Source organism: Cervus elaphus, chromosome 6, assembly GCF_910594005.1.
Source record: "Cervus elaphus chromosome 6, mCerEla1.1, whole genome shotgun sequence".
In the NCBI taxonomy this organism is placed as follows: Eukaryota; Metazoa; Chordata; class Mammalia; order Artiodactyla; family Cervidae; genus Cervus; species Cervus elaphus.
In genome coordinates this window covers 44703080-44722700 of record NC_057820.1, presented here as the reverse complement: position 1 = coordinate 44722700, position 19621 = coordinate 44703080, and the positions used below count along the sequence as shown (strand labels likewise).

Sequence of the window (19621 nt, the reverse complement as noted above, 5' to 3'; positions counted from 1 at the left end):
CCCACACACCCCAGAGTCCACGCTCCGCAACAAGAGAAGCCCCCGCAATGAGAAACCCATGCACCACAATGAGAAACAGTCCCTGCTGTTCACAACGACAGAAAAGTCTGTGCAGCAACAAAGACCCAGGGCAGCCAAAAATAAAAATAAGTGGATAAATAAATAAAAAGTATAAATTTACACCTTTCTGGCTTCACAAACCAGTGTCCTAAAATGGAGAGAAATTAAAATTGTGAGACAATCAGGAAATTTGAACAGTAAGTGGATTTCCGCCAAAGTTGGTAACATTTCTGCTAATATAACCCTCCTTAAAACTTTGTAGTTCTCCTACAACTCTTCTTGACTCCATCAGTCAAAGTCCACAACCACAGATCTCTTTGAGGCAAGTGTTTCTCTACCTTGGGCTTCTGCTGACATGGCTGGGGGGCAACGGCCCCAAGTTTCTTAGAAATTCAACTGTTTGACTGAATAATCCTGAACACCTTTGGCCTTTCTGCTAAACTTGCTACCTCCGGTGTCCAGTGACATTTTCCTTCTAGCCCACACCAGCAGGCTTCTCAAATGTCATCATGCTTTTGCTAGCAACTTCAATATTATTTTTTACATAGATAATTCCTCCCATACATACATATTGTAATAGTTTAAAAATCTATTTTGTGGAAAAGTTTCAAGATACTAGGTTTGGTCCATATTACTTTTTAAAAGTTTTACATTGACTGATTGCAAGTTTTGATCCCTGTTCAATTCTTCAGCCTAGGTCCTTTCCTCATAACAAGCTCCTAAATAACGATCCCCAGGACTGAAAAGGGGGAAATCCTTCAAAATACATCTCCCATAACTGTGAAGGAGGAGACTCCTTAAAATACAATAGGTGATTTTTCATGAACATATATATAATATATATAATAATACCTTACGTGTAAAGGCTGCCATTGTTTCTTTTCATCAGTTTCCTATGGAGTAACATACTGTATTTAGTTTCAAAGGGCTTGTTCCAAAGATATTTTCCTTTTCCAGTTTCCCATATTTGTTTGAAAGGGAAGTACAATGATGTAGTGGAGGAGGGGGAGCTTTGGTGCCAGATGAACCAAGATTAGAATCTCAGCTCTGCTACGTGAGCAATTTTAACCATGCTCAACCCCAATTTTCTTTTTCAAATTTTATTCTATTTTAAAAATGTTATTGTGGTAAGAACACTTAACATGAGCTCTATCCTCTTCATTATAGAATATGGTACTATTATCTACAGGCACAATGCTTACAGCAGATCTCTAGAATTTATTCATCTTGCATAACTTAAACTTAATACTGCCAAACACTTACAGAAGCATTAGCACTAATCCTTCTAAACTTTTCCCCAAAAGATGTAGAGGAGGGAACATTTCCAAACTTATTTTGTGAAGTCAGCCTAACTCTGATACCAAAGTCAGACCAAAAAAGAAAAGAAAACTGCAGGACAGTATCCCTGATGAACATTGATGCACAAATCCTCAACAAAACACTAGGAAACTCAACTCAACAGCACATCAAAAGGATCATACAGAACCAAGTGGGATTTATCCCTCAGATGCATGGATGGCTCAACATATGAAAATCAATTAATGTGATCACCACATTAACAGAATGAAGGATGAAAATCACAAGATAATTTCTTCAATATTCCTTAGGTTTTCACTAACAAGTTTCTCAAAATCCTGACAGCCTCTTCCAGCCACCACATTTGAAAGCCACTCCCACATTTTTAAATGTTTGTTGTGGCAACACCGCACTTCCAGGTACCAAGAGCTACGCTAGTTTTCTGTTACCACATAACCAATTATCCCAAAGCCTAATGGCTTCAAACAATAGTCATTTATTATTGCAGAGTTTTTGTGGTTCAGCAGTATGGGTTAATTTAGCCCGGTTGTTCTAGTTTCAGGTCGCTCATAAGGTTACAGGCAAGATGTCGGCCTGGGATGCAGTCATGCGAAGGTTTAACTGGGGATAAAAAAATTCACATGACTGTAGCTAAGGATTCAGATCCTCACTGAAAATTGGGAGTCTCCATAGGGCTACTTGTGTCCTCAGACAAGGAGATTGGCTTTCCTAGAGCAAGTGATCCAAGATAGCAAGGTGGAAGTCCCGGAGTCTACCATGACCTGGATCTTAAAGTCATACATGATCACGTCCACAATATTCTATTAAGCAGTTCAGCCTTATTCACAGTCTGAGGCCATTAATGCCCAGGGATTAAATACAGGAGACAGGGGTCATTGGGGATCATTAAGAATTTGGCTATAATTTCTCTTGTTAGTGTCGCATCATTTTCAGCATTCAAATCTTGACTATATCTTAACAGATTTTCCCCAAAGCATTTCATATTCATTGATGCCATTTTAAGTTCTAACTTCCAATTGGTTTTTGCCACTATATAAAAATACAATTAATTTTTTGTATTGTCCTAGTAACCTGTGCCCTTGCTAGACTCACACAGAAGTTCTAAGTAGCTTTTTTGGTAGATTCTTTGGGACTTTCTTTTTCCTTGTAGATAATCATATTTCTGTGAGTAAAAACAATTTTGTGTTTTTCCTTTTTAATCTGTATGCTTTTAATTTGTTGGCTTCTTATATAGGCTAGAATCTCCAATATACTGTCAAATAGAAGTGATGAGGGTATACATTCTTGCCTCAAGTCCATGCTTGAGAAGAAAGCAAGCAGTCCCTCACCATTACTATGAAATTGTAAGTTTTGCATAGATTCCTTTCATCAGGCTGAAGAAGTTTCCTTCTAGTCCTAATTTATTAGAAATTAATATGAATGCTGAATGCTGTCAAATGCTTTTTCTGAATCTCTTGAGACAATCCTATGGTTGTTCTGGTAAATTGCATTTATGGATTTTTTTTGAATGTTGAACCAACATTCCTTGGATTCCTTGGATAAAAATGCAATTCCTTGCATTCACTTGGACATGATGTGTTACCTTTTCCATATTTTGCTAGATTTGGTTTGATAATAAGGATATTTTAAAATCCATTTTTAGGAGGGATATTTGTCTATAGTTTACTTTGCTTGTAATGACAGTTTCTGGGTGTTTCTTGTTTTTTTTTTTTTTCTTTAATCATGGTAATGGTAGCTTCATAAAATTAGTTGAGAAGTGTTCCCTTCTCTTCTATTTTTCTGGACCATAAATATTTATAGGTGAAATGATACCATTATCTTGGATTTGCTTAAAAGTAATTTGGAAGGAAGGGAGGGATGAATGTGAATATGGATAAAATGAGACAGGCTAGGAGTTGATAATTACTGAAGCTTAGCAACAGGTATGTAAGGATTTATTAAACTGTGCTCCTCTGTATAAGTTTGAAATTTTCAATAATAAAATATTCTCTCTTAGAAATAAATGTGTCCTTTCCACAGCTCTCCCCCACTTTCCAATGAGTATGCTGTACAAAAGGGTGCCCCCACAGTTTCAGCAAAGAGTGAAGCAGAAACTCAGACACTGAGAGTTCCCAAGTCCTGTAAAGACTGTACTGATCATGAACATCCAAATGTGCGCTAAGAGGAGAGTAGGATAAATCAATTACAGCTTCAGTTTAGAAGTAGGATTTAAAAGTCTTAATTTCTTGGCTGTTTCTCCCATTTAGCTTTGAAAAATTCTATCCTGTAATGCAATGGTTTCGAAATCTAATGTACATGAGAATCACCTAGAGGGCTTCTTAAAATACAGACTGTTTAAGGCAGTGAAACTATTCTATGTGACACTGTCATGGTGGATCCATGTCACACATTTGTCAAAAACCGTGGAGTATACAGCACCAAGAATGAGACTAATGTAAACTAGGGACCTTGGGTGATAATGATGAGTCAATGCAGTTTCACTGACTCTAACACATGTACCACTCTGGTGGGGGCTATTGACAGAGGAGTAGGCTGGATAGACAGGGATATATAGCAACTCTCTGTACTTTCTGCCCAGTTGTGTGGTGAACCTTAAACTGCTCTAAGGAAATAAATTCTAATTAAAAACCAAAACCAAAAACACAGGTTGTTAGACTCTATCCTGAGAACTTCTCATGCAATAGACGTGGGGGAGAGCCCCCAAATCTGCATTTCTAACAAGTTCCTGGGTGATAATGATGATGTTGACCCAACAACCACAAGAGAACTTCTCCTTTAATATAAAGCCTCAGATTTCAGAAATTCCAATTTTCTCACAGTTTAAACCCTGAGTCCAATCCAAGTAGAATATTATTTAGATCGCAAGCCTCAATGACTCTAAATTTTGTTTGTTCCATTTTGGCAAACTTTGAATATTAACCATGTACCAGGTCTTCTGCTAGCCTCTGGAGATACAAGGATACATATTAATGCACTGTCCCTGCCATTGAAGTTTTATAGTCCAGTATCCTTATCCTTAAACCTGTTTATAAATTTTATAACTATTTTGTTCAATTGTTACCTAAGCTTTTCATTTATAGTAGACTGCTTTTAAATTTGTCTTGGTAAATTAAATTAACAGTTAAGTGGTGGCTCAGATGGTAAAACATCTGCCTGCAATGCAGGAGAGCTGGTTTTGATCCCTGGGTCAGGAAGATCCCCTGGAGAAGGAAATGGCAACCCACTCCAGTACTCTTGCCTGGAAAATTCCATGGACAGAGGAGCCTCCATGGGGTCACAATGAGTCGGACACGACTGAGCGACTTTACTTACTTACTTACTTAAGTTCAACTGGTAGTATAAAATATTACAGTGTTTTTTTTCTATATCTTGGTTTCAGAGTTAAGTCTTCCCAAGCTTCTTCCAGAAGAAACCTTAGAAATCATCTCATTCATTCACCACCTCCATTTCACAGCTGAATAAACAGAAAGTCCAGAAAAATGTGGCAACTTTCCCAAGGTCACTAAGCTAGTAAGTGACAGAACTAGAAAATCCAAGGCATTGAACTCCAAACATGGTGACCTTCCTAAGACATCTAGCCTCATGGTTTAAATTCCAACATCAAGGAAAATTATAGATTCCTATATTTAGGAAATATTTCACAAATTTCAGTGGACTTTCATGATTACATTAAATTATTGACAATCTTTGTGAATTAAAGGAGAAAAGGTGGACAGAAAAAGATGAAAGACTGGAGTAGTGATGGCTGGCGTCATAATAGCATTAGTAGTTGTAGTAAAGTATAGCAGTAATAGATGACTTCTCGTGTGCCGTTTACTCTGACTTTCTTAGAACATTCACTCTTCTCAATAACCCCACAAGATAGGTACAATTATTATACCCATTTTACAGACGAGGAAACTGAAGCACAAAGAAGTTCAGTAACTTGTCCAAAGAGACATGGCTTTTGTACTTGTTGTTGAGACATGTCTGACTCTGTGACCCCATAGACTATAGCCCACCAGGCTCCTCTCTCCATGGGATTTCCCAGGCAAGAATACTGGAGTGGGCTGCCATTTCCTTCTCCAGGGGGTTTTACATTCCATCTAATGGCCTTGACTATAATGAATCCCCAACTATAATTAAATTCTGCTAGGAGGAAAATTTAAATAATGTTTAATCATTGTGTAAAGTTGCACAGTTCTTCAAAGCCCCAAATCCTTTCTGGATAGCTTAACAAATCTCAGTGAGATAGTTGAAAACAAGGAAATTTAAAACTCTTTCATCTATGCCTGTTAGAAACCAATTTAAAAACTCTATTCTTCTGAACAGGTCAAATATTAAATCAAAATATGATTTCAGTAATTGGAATTCATAAATGGGTCAACAAGCTTGGCTGGAGTCGAGCACCAGGTACATACACAGTCACAGACACGCATACACACACACCCTCATTCCGTCTCACATATAAACAAACATTACCTTATACCCTTGGGAATTATTTTTAGCTATCTTTAGCCAAACTGGTTTCACTTGGCAAACTATAACCTCTACAGGTGGCACCTATTCTCTGCGAAGTGTTTCCTTTTCCCAGAATTGAGACATTGGCACCGCATACCTCCTTACCCTTTTCGACATCTGTTTCTACTTATGTGCCAGCTGAGGCCACCTGACCCATGAAAGGAAACAAAACAAGGGTTCATGGTCATTGTCTACCGAAACGTCGTGTTTTGGTCCAACCAGACCTTGGAAACACAGATTGGGATATGAGATGCCAAGCACTGGGCCACCTTAGGAAGGGGCAGAGGAAAAAATATTTCCCTTACTCATCAGATGGTGCTAGATAGAAAAAATAAGGCAGGACTCTAGAGAAATCAATTTATAAAGTGACTAAGTATTCACTACCATTTTCAAAGCATTGCATTTTGCTTCAGAGGTGCTATAAGGGACATAGGACCAAGCTTGCTTTGAAGGGGTTTATAAGATTACAATCAAGTCACAGTACATACATTAGAAAATAAATCTGTGAGGTTAAGTACATGAGCATGTCAAATTTACAAGACAAGCAGCAAATATCACAGGCATTTCTTGGAACAAAAACTGACGGCTGGAAAGGATAGGAAAACCTCAGCGATGCTAAGACTTGAAGAAGAAAAACATAATTTATTTTGTGACAAATGAAATCACTTTCTTCTAAATAGTTTACCAGGATAAAAATTACCAAGTCACATCTCTCCTAAGAGCCGAACTAGATGACACCCAAGAAAATCCCTGTCCCTGTTTCATAGATATACTTTTCTGCTCCTCTTCTCTTCCTATAGTCAGCTTTCAATTATCTGTAGCAGTTGAGGATAGAGACCAAAGAGATAAATATAGGGACATGTCATACCATTTATTTTTGCCTCCAGGCTCTCTTTCTAGTTTTCAAAACTTTGCTTTTGAAAACTTTGGTAATGACTACCAAACTGTAATGATTTGAAGACATATATACACAAATCTGCAAAGCTGCCTATAACAAGGATATTCATTGCAATGTTAGACGATTAAAAGATTTTGAAAACAACCTTAGTATCCATCAACAAGGAGGATTTTAACATATTGCAAATAGAGAAGATGAAACTGCCAAGCAGTAATGTCTCATATGATTCCACTTAGTTAAAACAAAAAAGGACACCTGTTACCTCATGACTGCCCCTCATCCTCCAACCAATTCTAGGAGGCAATGTGAGAAATCGTCAATAATGTGATAACTGTGACATCAGTAGCTGACTTTTGTTTTTATTTATTATTTTCTGTGCTGGTGAAGTTTTTTTAAAGTGTATCACAATTATACTTTTAAAATAGTTTAATTAATCTACATGTACATATATAATATTGACATTTTTGTTTTTCAGATATTCTGCTTTGCAAATGAATGAGCTAGAGACATCCACTCAAAGTGAGGCAGAATATTAACAAAAGGGTCCATAAAAATGAACCATCAGGCATGAAGAATGGTCACTACACACAGATTTTTTTTATTTCAGTGTGTTGGTCATTTCCTCACAGAAAATTAGATCTTCCTCAAGTAAATCTGATGGATAGATGGATGAATATTTGATTTTTGGGTGCTATTCAATAGTTCAAAGCCTCATAAGCTTGAATCCTATAGCTGAAAAAGCATGTGCTTTTTCAGAAAAGAACTAACCACAGAACAACGTAAGGGTTTAAGAAGTGGGAAGCATGTGGCTATGATGCTAGCCTAGTTGGTGACATTCTGTGACAGCTGCCAGCCTTGAGCAAGATTGAAGACGTCCGGACATCCAAGTGGCCTTCTCCTCCTTCGCCTGCTGGAACTCAAACAGGGCGGCTGGATGGCCATGAACTTTGTGCGTGAGATCAGGAGGTAAGTGGGAGAGGCTCAGCCCATTCTGCTGAAGCACCAGTTCAGAGAAAGTTAGATGACGCAGCCCTTTGCTTTCCTCTTGGCTTGAATAAAATCAGGAAAAGTGGTTTAGATTCAGTACTTTCTCTGCTCTCCTCAGGGTCCACATGTTTCCTGACCCTTGCCCCTTTTTTTCTGTCCAGGGGCAGTCACCTGCACATGGGATTAGCTGACAATGACATCCTGTTCATCTCTATGTTCTGGACCTATCATTCTGCCTCATCAGGTTGCCCAGGTCCTCTGCAGAATAATTCACTTCATATCCAGCCATCACCTGGTCATAACATCACCTGGCCACACTGTCACCTAACCACACCATCACCTGACCACACCATCACCCAACCATATCACCAAGCTGGGATTTTTTTAGGAGGAACAAAACTCTTTAAAGGAGGTCTCTATAAAACTAACTAATTTACATAGTTAAACATAACCCTCAGGAAATTAATTGGAGCTCCTTAATTTTTAAAGAGAGTACAATGGCCAAACCTTTGAAGCTGGTGATAAAACATCACTCAACACTGACTGTTCAGTTCTTTCTTTCCTTCTAGGGAAATTCATGGGATTCTCCAGGCAAGAATACAAGGAAACTTTCTCTAAGCCTTCCTTGGAACCCTTTATTCCAACACTATAGGGGGGAAAAAGTGATCAGTTGGAATGCCTCATCTCCCATTATTTACCATGCCAACCTACATACATCTTTTCCTATCCTATTTTTGTTTCTTCTGACCCCAAAATGATCTCTTCTTCTATGCTTTGGAACCCATCCTCTGCCACTTTCTTAGGTCCTTAATACTAACAATTTATTGTTCGGTAGCTCAGCTGTGTCTGACTCTTTCAACCTCATGGACTGCAGCATGCCAGGCTTCCCTGTCCTTCACTATCTCCTGGAGTTTGCTCAAACATGTCCACTGAGTCAATGATGCCATCCAACCATCTCATCTTCTGTTACCCCCTCTCCTCCTGTCCTCAATCTTGCCCAGCCTCAGGGTCTTTTCAAATGAGTCAGTTTTTTACATCAGGTGACCAAAGTATTGGAGCTTCAACTTCAGCATCAGTCATTCCAGTGAATATTCAGGGTTGATTTCCTTTTGGGTGGACTGCTGTGATCTCCTTACTGTCCAAGGGACTCTCCAGCACCACAGTTCAAAAGCGTCAATTCTTCAGCACTCTAGTACTTCAGTACTAGATAAGTTAAAAAACACAGGCCTCTGTGTGCTTCCTTATAGTCCAACTCTCACATCCATACATGACCACTGGAAAAACCATAGCCTTGACCAGACGGACCTTTGTTGGCAAAGTAATGCCTCTGCTTTTTCATGCTGTCTATGTTTGTCATAGCTTTCCTTCCAAGGAGCAAGCATCTTTTAATTTCATGGCTAGTGTCACCATTCACAGTGATTTTGGAGCCCAAGAAAATAAAGTCTGTCACTGTTTCCATTGTTTCCTCATCTATTTGCATGAAGCGATGGGACCAGATGCCATGATCTTAGTTTTTTGAATGTTGAATTTTAAGCCAGCTTTTTCACTCTCCTCTTTCACCTTCATCAAGAGGCTCTTTACTCTCTCTTCACTTTCTGCCATAAGGGTGGTGTCATCTGCATATATAAGGTTATTGATAATTCTCTCGGCAATTTTGATTCCAGCTTTGGCTTCATCCAGCCCAGCATTTCGCAAGATATACTCTGCATAGAAGTTAAATAAGCAGGGTGACAATATACAGCCTTGACGTATTCCTTTCCCAACTGGGAACCGGTCCGTTGTTCCACGTCTTGTTCTAACTGTTGCTTCTTGACCTGCATACAGATTTCTCAGGAGGCAAGTAAGGTGGTCTGGTATTCCCATCTTTTGAAGAATTTTCCACAGTTTGTTGTGATTCACACAGTCAAAGGCTTTAGCATAGTCAATGAAGCAGATGTTTTTCTGGGATTCCCTTGCTTTTTCTATGATCCAACAGATGTTGGCAGCTTGATCTCTGGTTCCTCTGCCTTTTCTAAACCCAGCTTGTACATCTGGAAGTTCTCAGTTCACATACTGCTGAAGCCTAGCTTGAAGGATTTTGAGAATTACCTTGATCTTACCCCTACAGATGTTTCATTGTCCACTCTGTTGCATTTAATACTTTCTGCCTGGCCCCTGAGGTCACTTACGTTTATGATGCTCACCTTAAACTAATAGTAATGGTGTATATCCTTCATACTTTTACACTTACATAATATAAACATATTTACCATATTTAAAGCTCTTAATATTGTTCTTCTACAAAATAAAAGGGATCATGGAGTTAAGATATTCTTTTTAGGTGCTGTATCATATTCTATGGGCTTCCCTGGTGACTCACTGGTAAAGATTCCACCTGCCAATGCGGGAGATGCAGGCTCGATCCCTGGGTGGGGAAGATTCCCTGGAGAAGGAAATGCAACCCACTCCAGTATTCTTGCCTGGGAAATTCCACAGACAGAAGGAGCCTGGTGGGCGATAGTCGACGGAGTCACAGAAGAGTTAGACATGACTTAGCAACTAAACAATAACAATCATATTCTATTCTATGAATGTGCTATAATTTATTCAGTTATTCCTCGATAGGCATGTGGGTTGTCTACAGCCTCTAGGTAAATAATTCTCCAATATGTCACCTTGTCAGCACATCCATACATCTGGCGCTTTGGTTTCTTTGGGTTCAGTGCATAGCTGCGTACTGCTAGGTCATAACATGTCAATGTAAATGTTTAATGAGTACAGACATGTTTTAACATTCCTAGAAATTTCAGCAATTCATCTTACAACAACATATAAGGGTATCTTCCCTTCCCCCTCCCCAGCTTTGGCCTATATTGGATGTTATCAATATTTTAAGCTTTGACCAATTTAATGGGTTAAAAAAAAAAAGGCCATTTCATTCTTATTTCCATTTCTTGAGTACTGGAGAAGTTAAAAAACACAGGCCTCTGGCAAGATAATATATCAAAATGTTAATCAAAGCGTTTTCCATGTTCTCTCACTGGTACCTTTGATCTCGGATGGTTATTTTTCTATCACCCCACCCCCTACCACACTCTAAACTGAAACAAAGGCTCCAAGATGCCTCAGGCCCAACTGCAGAACAGGAAGAGTTTAATGCCTGCTTTCCCTCTCCCAAAGGCTCTGGCATGAAGATGGAAATTGGAGGCAGAAGATCCATCCTAATTGGGGGCAGAGAAAGAGATGGAAAAGATTCCAGATCACAAAGTAGAAAGGGGAAATATCTTTTGCTAAGAGGACCAGGAAATAGAGCAGCAGGGAATCGCTGCCAGGTAGCTCTCAAGTGTTTGCTTTCTCACAACATCTCAGTCCCCAGTTGCTGACAACCCTCCACCCAGCAGTCTTGGGCTCTCTGAACAGAGGGTCAGGAGGAACTTTAACATCATGAGAGGTAATGGGGTGGAAGGTGGGATGGTGGAGAAAAGAAAGTGGGGTGGGGAGGAAGACAAAGGAAAACCATAGTTCCCTGACCAAAGCAGAACCAAACAAAACAACTGGGATTTCCCTAAAAGCCTATTCGCACCATACATGTTGCCACTGTTATCTATTTATTGTTCATTTGCATTTTATCTTCTGTGAATAGCCAGTACATATCCTATTCAAGCTGACTTTTTAAAAAACAAATGTCATTTTATAAAAGTTCTTTGTATAGTACAGATACAAATGCTTTTTCTGTCAAATGTATTGAATATATTTCCTCTTTGGTAAACACTGGATTTTTTATTTTACTTGTGATATCCTGTCAACAGAAAATTTTGGTTTTGTTTTTAATATTGTCAAATGAATGTTTTTCTTTATTTTTTTCTGGAATTTCTATCTTGCTTACAAAAGTCTCTCTAATAGACTAATTATTCCTCTGGATTATATTTTTACAGTGTAATGATGTTACAAAGATGCTCTTTTATACAGATAGACTTAATCCATCTGGAATGTCAGTTTTCATACTATAGCATAAACCAGGTAATGATCTGATTTTATGGCCTGGGTTCAAATCCTGACTCTACCACACTCTATTAGCTGCGTGACTTTGGACCAATTACTAAACGCCTCTATGTTTCTTTTTTTTTTTTAATTCAAGAGGGGATAAAAAACAGTTTCTACCTCAAAAGCTTGTATTGAGGACCGAGTTAATACATGAAAATATCTTAGACTAGTATCTGGCACATAGTAAGTGCTCACTAAACATTAGCTGTTAACTGACCCAGTTGAAAAATCCTGCCACCATCTACTAAACAATTTTTTCAATTAAAAATGCCCATTTTAGCAATATGAAGTAAACATATGAAGTATACATATGGAGTATGAAGTATACACTTGGGTCTGTTCCAGATTCTCTGTGCTCCATCAATTATATATGAATACTGTATTGTTTCATTATTACCTTTACAGCAAATTTTCTAATTTGGTGGTGCAAGTCCCTCTCCCTAATCTTTTTTTTCAAACTTTCTCAGTGATTATTTACATAGTATTTACCTATAGAAACTTTAAAACAATATTATTCTGTAATATTCATCTATGAAAATTTAAACATTTTAAAAATAATTTTGGACAGAAGAACAGAACTAAGATGCCAGCTTCACCCTGTCTGGAAAAGAACTAGTACCAAACAGTACAAAACTATTACCAAGAGTGGAGATCAAGTCTATCTACTTCTACTTGAAGGCACCCTCAACTTTTGGCATGGAATGCAAACTCCAGAAGTTGTTGGGGAAAGAAGAGCTATCCCATTCATTAGTTCAAACAAATTCTGCTATTTTGCTATGCATTGCTACATTATGGAAATCCAAAATTTATACCCACAGGAGGACCACAGGCTAAACAAGTCACTTAGAAACAACTGTCACATCAAATTATCCTTAATCTGGAGAAGTGCTAGCTTCTCCCAACACCCTACCCATGGGGCACAACGCAAGGCTTCTTATGTGTTTACTTTAAACTTTGTTTGGCATTCATGCTTTCTAGGATAAAATAGTTTATCTGGATTTGCAAAATCATTTCCTGTCGTTCCAAGATCAAGCACCATCTTGACTGTAAACACGGACTCTTCTGTCTGCCCGAGCAACTTAGAGGGCACCAATTCAGGTTTCCCTTCCGACTGTGACCAGGAAGAGGCCCAATAAATATTTCAGACATGAAAGGATTGTTATAACAAAGGGGTCTTAAAATCCTCCTGGGTTATCTGAACAGCTTTCCGTTTCATTTTGTTTTCACCTCTACCCCACTGAAATTGGAAGAGATTTTTTTTTTCCTCAGGATGAAACAAAAGTTTATGCATAGAAAGGCTGAGATTAGAAAATAAAATGAAAAACAAAGGCAACAAAACTAAGGGTTTAGATATGAAGGGAGAGAGAAAGCTATGTGAAGATGATGATCTGACCACAGGCCAGCCTTGGTAATTCCCAATCAGGATGTACCTCCTGATAGCAAACAATTCCTGCCTCAATGACAACTCCATGTATTTATGTCATAAACACAATCCCATCAAAGCAAGTATTACACACACCTTACTGTCGCATGGCGAATGCTGCCTGGCTTCCAAGATAAGCTTTATGGAGAGTGAAGAGGAAGGGACAAGAGAAACAGGTGAGAGGCCTAGGGAAAACACTTCCCTTAATCCTTTGATGTCACCAAAGTGATCGGTGATGAAAGAAGCATCATTCTTACTCCTCCCCGCCACTTCCTTAGACTGAAACCAGAGGCCAAATATCATCCAACATGGCTCTCCCTTTAAGGAGATGACTTTCTAAGATCATCAAACCAAAACCCAAAGCAGAGGACAGTGGATGTGTTATCTGGGCAAGGTTGTAAGGCATTTCTCCAGCTTTATTTCTTCAAAGTTGCTCATAATGAGCGCCATTCTGAACCAAGAGACTTTATTTTCTTAATCTTCTCTAGATTAAAAAGGGGAAATGATAACCACCTTGATATTGTTACAGAAGCCTGACAGCCCAAGGTAATTGATGAGAGGTTTAACTTTATAAAAAGTATACATTGACAATGGAGTGTTTAGCTCAATTAGAGATAACAATATCTGGCCCGAAAGAAAAAAATCACAGCATAACAAAAGCATCTGGACAATTAAATGAGTCGAAGATATATATATTGGTTGTTCTTGTTGTTTAGTTGCTCAGTCATGTCTGACTCCTTTACAGCCCCATGGACTATAGCTCACCAGGCTCCTCTGTGCATGGGATTCTCTAGGCAAGAATACTGGAGTGGATTGCCATTTCCTTCTCCAGGGGATCTTCCCAACCCAGGGATAGAATCTGAGTCTCTTTTGTCTCCTGCATTGGCAGGTGTCTTCTTTACCAGTAGCACCACCTGGGAAGGCCAGAGATATATATATTCAGTTCAGTTCAGTTCAGTTACTCTTTCTGTCCAACTCTTTGCGACCCCATGGACTGCAGCATGCCAGGCTTCCCTGTCCCTCATCAACTCCTGGAGCCTACTCAAACATGTCCATGGTGATGGCCATGGACGGTGGACATCAGGTCCACCGCATCGGTGATGCCATCCAACCATCTCATTCTCTGTCGTCCCCTTCTCCTCCCATCTTCAGTCTTTCCCAGCATCAGGGTGTTTTCTAATGAGTCGGTTCTTCACATCAGGCGGCCAAAGTATTGGAGTTTCAGCTTCAACATCAGTCCTTCCAATGAACACCCAGGACTGGTCTCCTTTAGGATGGACTGGTTGGATCTTCTTTCTGTCCAAGGGACTCTCAAGAGTCTTCTCCAACACCACAGTTCAAAAGCATCAATTCTTTGGTGCTCAGCTTTCTTTAGACTCCTACTCTCACATCCATACATGACTACTGGAAAAACCATAGCTTGGACTAGATAGACCTTTGTTGGTAAAGTAATGTCTCTGCTTTTTAATAAGCTGTTTAGGTTGGTCATAGCTTTTCTTCCAAGGAGCAAGCGTCTTTTAATTTCATGGCTGCAGTCACCATCTGCAGTGATTTTGGAGCCCAAGTAAATAAAGTTTCTCACTGTTTCCATTGTTTCCCCATCTATTTGCCATGAAGTGATGGGACCAGATGCCATGATCTTAGAAGAAATGGAGTGGCCCTCATAGTCAACAAAAGAGTCCAAAATGCAGTTCTTGGGTGCAATCTCAAAAAGACAGAATAATCTCTGTTCGTTTCCAAGGCAGACCATTCAATATCACAGTAATCCAAGGCTATGCCCTGACCAGTAATGCTGCAGAAGCTGAAGTTGAACAGTTCTATGAAGACCTATAAGACCTTCTAGAACTAACACCCAAAAAAGATGTCCTTTTCATTATAGGGGACTGGAATGCAAAAGTAGGAAGTCAAGAGCTACCTGGAGTGACAGGCAAATTTGACCTTGGAGTACAAAACAAAGCAGGTCAAAGGCTAACAGAGTTTTGCCAAGAGAACGCGCTGGTCATAGCAAACACCCTCTTATAGCAACACAAGAGAAGACTCTACACATGGACATCACCAGATGGTCAACACCGAAATCAGATTGATTATATTCTTTGCCGCCAAAGATGGAGAAGCTCTATACAGTCAGCAAAAACAAGACTGGGAGCTGACTGTGGCTCGGATTATGAACTCCTTATTGCCAAATTCAGATTTAAGAAATATATATATCACAAAATTATTTTAGGCTTAGTTCTGTGAAGGACCCTGAGGGGAGGGGCATAAGAAGTACATGATCTCTCTGCTCTAAGGACTGACCTTCCTGTTAGAATAATACTTAGGCAATAAAATGAAGTAATATGAGGCAATACATGATTACACTTTTAAAACAATGCGGAAACAATACACACAATCAGACTTCCTTCAGAAAGAAAACAGTTCTTTGGATTTGATCATTGCAATGAGATTATCATGTAGATCTCAAGCTACAGGCTCAGTCCTTTAAATTATAAATTATTCTAGATAAAGTATACTTCTTTATCTTAAAATACAACGTTGGGCTTTCTTTCTCCTCCAAACTGTTATTTAATTGTTTGGGGAAGGTTTTATTTTTCTTTCTCTCTAGAGTTTTCAAGTACATATTTAATATCTTTAACTTTATTCAACTATTTGAAAATAATCTAACCTGAAATAACATCAATAATAAAATTGTATTCTCCCCCTTGAACAAAGTCAGTTTGAGCTGAACTGTGAAGCCTCACATTAAACCATTTAATAATGTTTAATTACAGTTCTAAATAAGGTTAAATTAGATATAGGAAGTAACATGGAAACAAAGCCAATTATTCATCATTCTAACAGCCATTTTCTACAGAAAAAATGGAAGGTCAACAAGCAATCATAGAGAAAATGAACTGAACAGTTGAAGATGATGTGGTAGTAAACTATATACCCAACCCTCCCAAAAATCACTGACACAGTCGTAAAGGAGGCTCATGTTATTCAGACCAGCTGTCCACACTGATCAAATCCTACAGACAGCTCCTTACAACAGGAGTCATTCAATAAATATTTATGAAATTGAGCTGAATACTCAACTCTCCACTTTAAGCAGTTATACCCTAAATCATGAGATGAATCAGACAGCACATGCAGAAGTGCATTTGAAATTCATTTAATAATAGCTAAGGTTTATATAAGCAATAGTTGATTATTAGGAACTTTCACTCAGAAATTGCCTCACTTGCCCCTACAGAGCCCTGTGAGGTGATTAAGAGGTCATTACCGCCTCACATTAATGAAGAAGAAACCTGAGTCTCAGGGAAGTTAAATGGCTGCTCCCCTGAGGTCGCCCCCATGTAAACGGGCTGGCTGGAACCACCACCAGGGCTTGCTGAGCTGCTAAAGCCACCCCGCCTGTGCCTGTGTAACTCAGTTCATCAGAAGCACACATACATGAAATGTTTTCAACCTTTCCAAATAACTGTCACCAACTGCTCTGCGGACAACTACCTCCACCCCCTTTCCCAGCTACGAAGCATGTCCTTTAATCACATCTCAGTCCAGTTCCCTAATGTCTCACCCCCTTTTAGTTAATGAAGTCTCATTTCGGCTAGCTCCCTTCCTTCCCAGAACAGGCAGTGAAGGGTAACCCAGGGCGTGGTGTTGGGGCGCAGAGGGCAGCCCTGCCGATGCACGGCGGCGTGGCCATCCCCTCTCGTGGGCCAGCAGGGTGGAGGGCTGCTAGGGCCTTGTGGACGCCTCAATGGGAGGTGCCAAGGGCAAGTTCTGCCAGGGGGCCCCAGGCGGGCGTGTAAAGCCTGGTCTGATCTCGGCAGAGTGCCACTGCGGTCCAGGAAACGCACCTCTCCCATGTGGCTTTTGCGATGCCCAGGCAGCTGGGGGCCCAGGCTCGGAGAACTGGACCCTGTGGCCCTCGTTGGAGATGAAAACTCCTCCACCAGCCTAGTCTCCCAGCCACCCCATCACTCCGCTTCTCCCGGGCCTCTTGCTCGAGTTCCCAGTCAGGACAGATGTCAGTCTTGCCTACTTTCAGACATCCACGAAATTCAGATCAAAATCTCTTGAAGTCTGCGTGACTTCAGCACTCACCTCTGATTTTTATCCCCTGAACACCAGCGCTGCCAGGTAACCTCTGAGGGTAGAAAAGGACCTCAGGGAATGCCCCCATGCTGACCATATGCTAGTGTGTGTGGACATGGACGTGAGATGGAAGAAGTGTTTACCTTTCTGCATTTATTGTTTCAGCTTTGCTTCTAGGCTTCACCACATGCGTGGCACAAAACAGGCTCTCAACAAATTATTTGTTTCAAAGCTATGTGACTCTTACCTAGATGAGTTTTGTAAAACCTGCTTTTAAAGAACGTGACATAATTGCATTCATTTTTTATACTCTACACTTCTGTCCTTTCACTGTGGATTTGAAGTGACCTTTACAATAGTAAGTAAACTTTTGCAGCTCTTTGAGTTAAAAATAATTGCATCAGGTGTTATTAAAGTTAGCATAGTGTAAACCACAAGTTCCAGGATATGTATACAGTCTTACTCAAATGACAGTTATGAGCTGTTAAAACTTCATTGTAGTCATAGTATCGTAAACTTTCATTCCCACAGCACTTACTGTGTGTCAGACTCTATTCTAAATGTTTCAGGAATGCTAACTCAGTTATAAGTTTCAAATCATGTCATCCTCAGAAGCTGTGGAGATAGACAACTTTATATCTCCATTTTACAGATGAGAAAACTGAGGCTAAAGACTCATGGCTAGAAAGAGCAAGATTTGACTCTAGGGGTTGTACCACTCTTAACCACCACCCAATATTGTTTCTCTGACTTTATGCTTCTGGAGAACATAAAACATCTCACTTTAATTTCTATCAGCTCTAGTCACAGAATTGCTAGCACTTATGAAAGCCTCACACTTTTACAAAACTGCTGAGTAGGAGCTTTAAGAGTGTCATGTCACTTAACCTCAAAGTCTGCATCCCCCAAGCCTACCCACAAGCTAGATGCAACTCCACTTTACAAATGTGGAAACTGAATCTCTAAGATGTTAAATTCCTTGGCTAAGTTCATGATATTAGTAAGTGTCAAAGTGAGGCCGCAAACCTATGTCAGCCGACACCAGATTCTGTGCTGTAAACCATGACACTTTGGGTTCTATTCAAAGTGAACTAAATTAGGTTTAAACACAACCCAAGTCCCAGCCACCTGGAACTGTCACCTATGTTATTATCAAGTCAGCGGTTACAAACGGATGACTCTGCGTTCCAGGCCCTCTGGTGAAGCACATAAGATCCAACAGCACAAAGCCCATGCTGCATGTGCTCATGGCCCTCCAGTGGGGCTGAAGAGTGACAGTTTCCTTGAATCATGCAAGCTAGTACTCAGGTCCTTCCCAGTCCACTTCACCCAGCTCTGCCAGCTGCCTGGCACCTGTAGGCATTTGAGTTCCCAATCCTTAACCTAGAGATGCTCAGGCCAGTACTGTTTCATGGTACTAGTGACCATTGCAAACTGGTGCAGAATATAAGCTGACTGGTTGGGAGAGACCTGATGCTGGGACAGATTGAAGGCAAAAGGAGAAGAGGGCAGTAGAGGATGATATGGTTACGTGGCATCACGTGAATTTGAGCAAACTCCGGGAGAGGGTGGAGGACAGAGAAGCCTGGCATGCTACCGTCAGTGAGGTCACAAAAGTTGGGTATGACTTAGCGACTGAACAACAACAAGCAGAATATGAAATACTTTCTTACCAATTGGGCATAGTTTCCTACTACTATATAGTAGGAAATATTATATAGCAGACATTTGGAGTGAGGAAGTTCCAATTTCTGTGCCCCTTTGTCATTAGGCCAACTCTATTTTACAATCCCACATCAAGAGTCTAGGGGATGGCTCCTGGCAACAGATGCATGGCACTAACTCTGCTCTCTGGGGAAAAGTATTCCTCTAACATAGGGCTAAAGTCAACCTCCTTTTGCATGTGTGGGCTCGGCAGTCTTATTTCTCTCTCTGTAGACTGTCACCATACAGATACGTAAGCCTTCCAGGCCTTCTCTTTTCCTCAGAACTGGGAGGGGTAAAGGCTATTCTGTACTGTCAGCATGATTCATGTGCTAACGTGGGGAGGTACTCATCTGAAAAGAGAAACTTGGCTTCCACAGAGCTCCAGATAAGACCTAGGATGTGTTGAGCAAAGACAAAAGAGGGAGAAGGGACACCTAGTCTCTGCAAAACAGAGATCCGCTAAACATGATAAGGCTGGACAGACAGGGGATTTCTACACGAATGCTGGCTATCTGAACACCACGTGCCTGTCAGAAACAGATTTGGGGGCCAGAAAAAAATAATAAGTTTCCTCATCCTGACACATTTTGGAAACAAGCCAATAGGGAAACAGTCTCATCGTTGAG

The 19621-nt window shown here is 40.1% G+C and overlaps 1 long non-coding RNA gene across 1 annotated transcript in view; it reads right to left on the bottom strand.

Annotated features, from left to right (window-relative positions):
- LOC122696576 overlaps window positions 1–17373 on the bottom strand; it is a 29986-nt gene extending 12613 nt beyond the window's left edge. Inside the window, exon 1 of the long non-coding RNA XR_006341789.1 lies at window positions 17298–17373. This is a non-coding gene — a long non-coding RNA (uncharacterized LOC122696576). The remainder of the gene's footprint in view (window positions 1–17297) is intronic.
- Between the last annotated feature and the right edge of the window lie 2248 nt (window positions 17374–19621).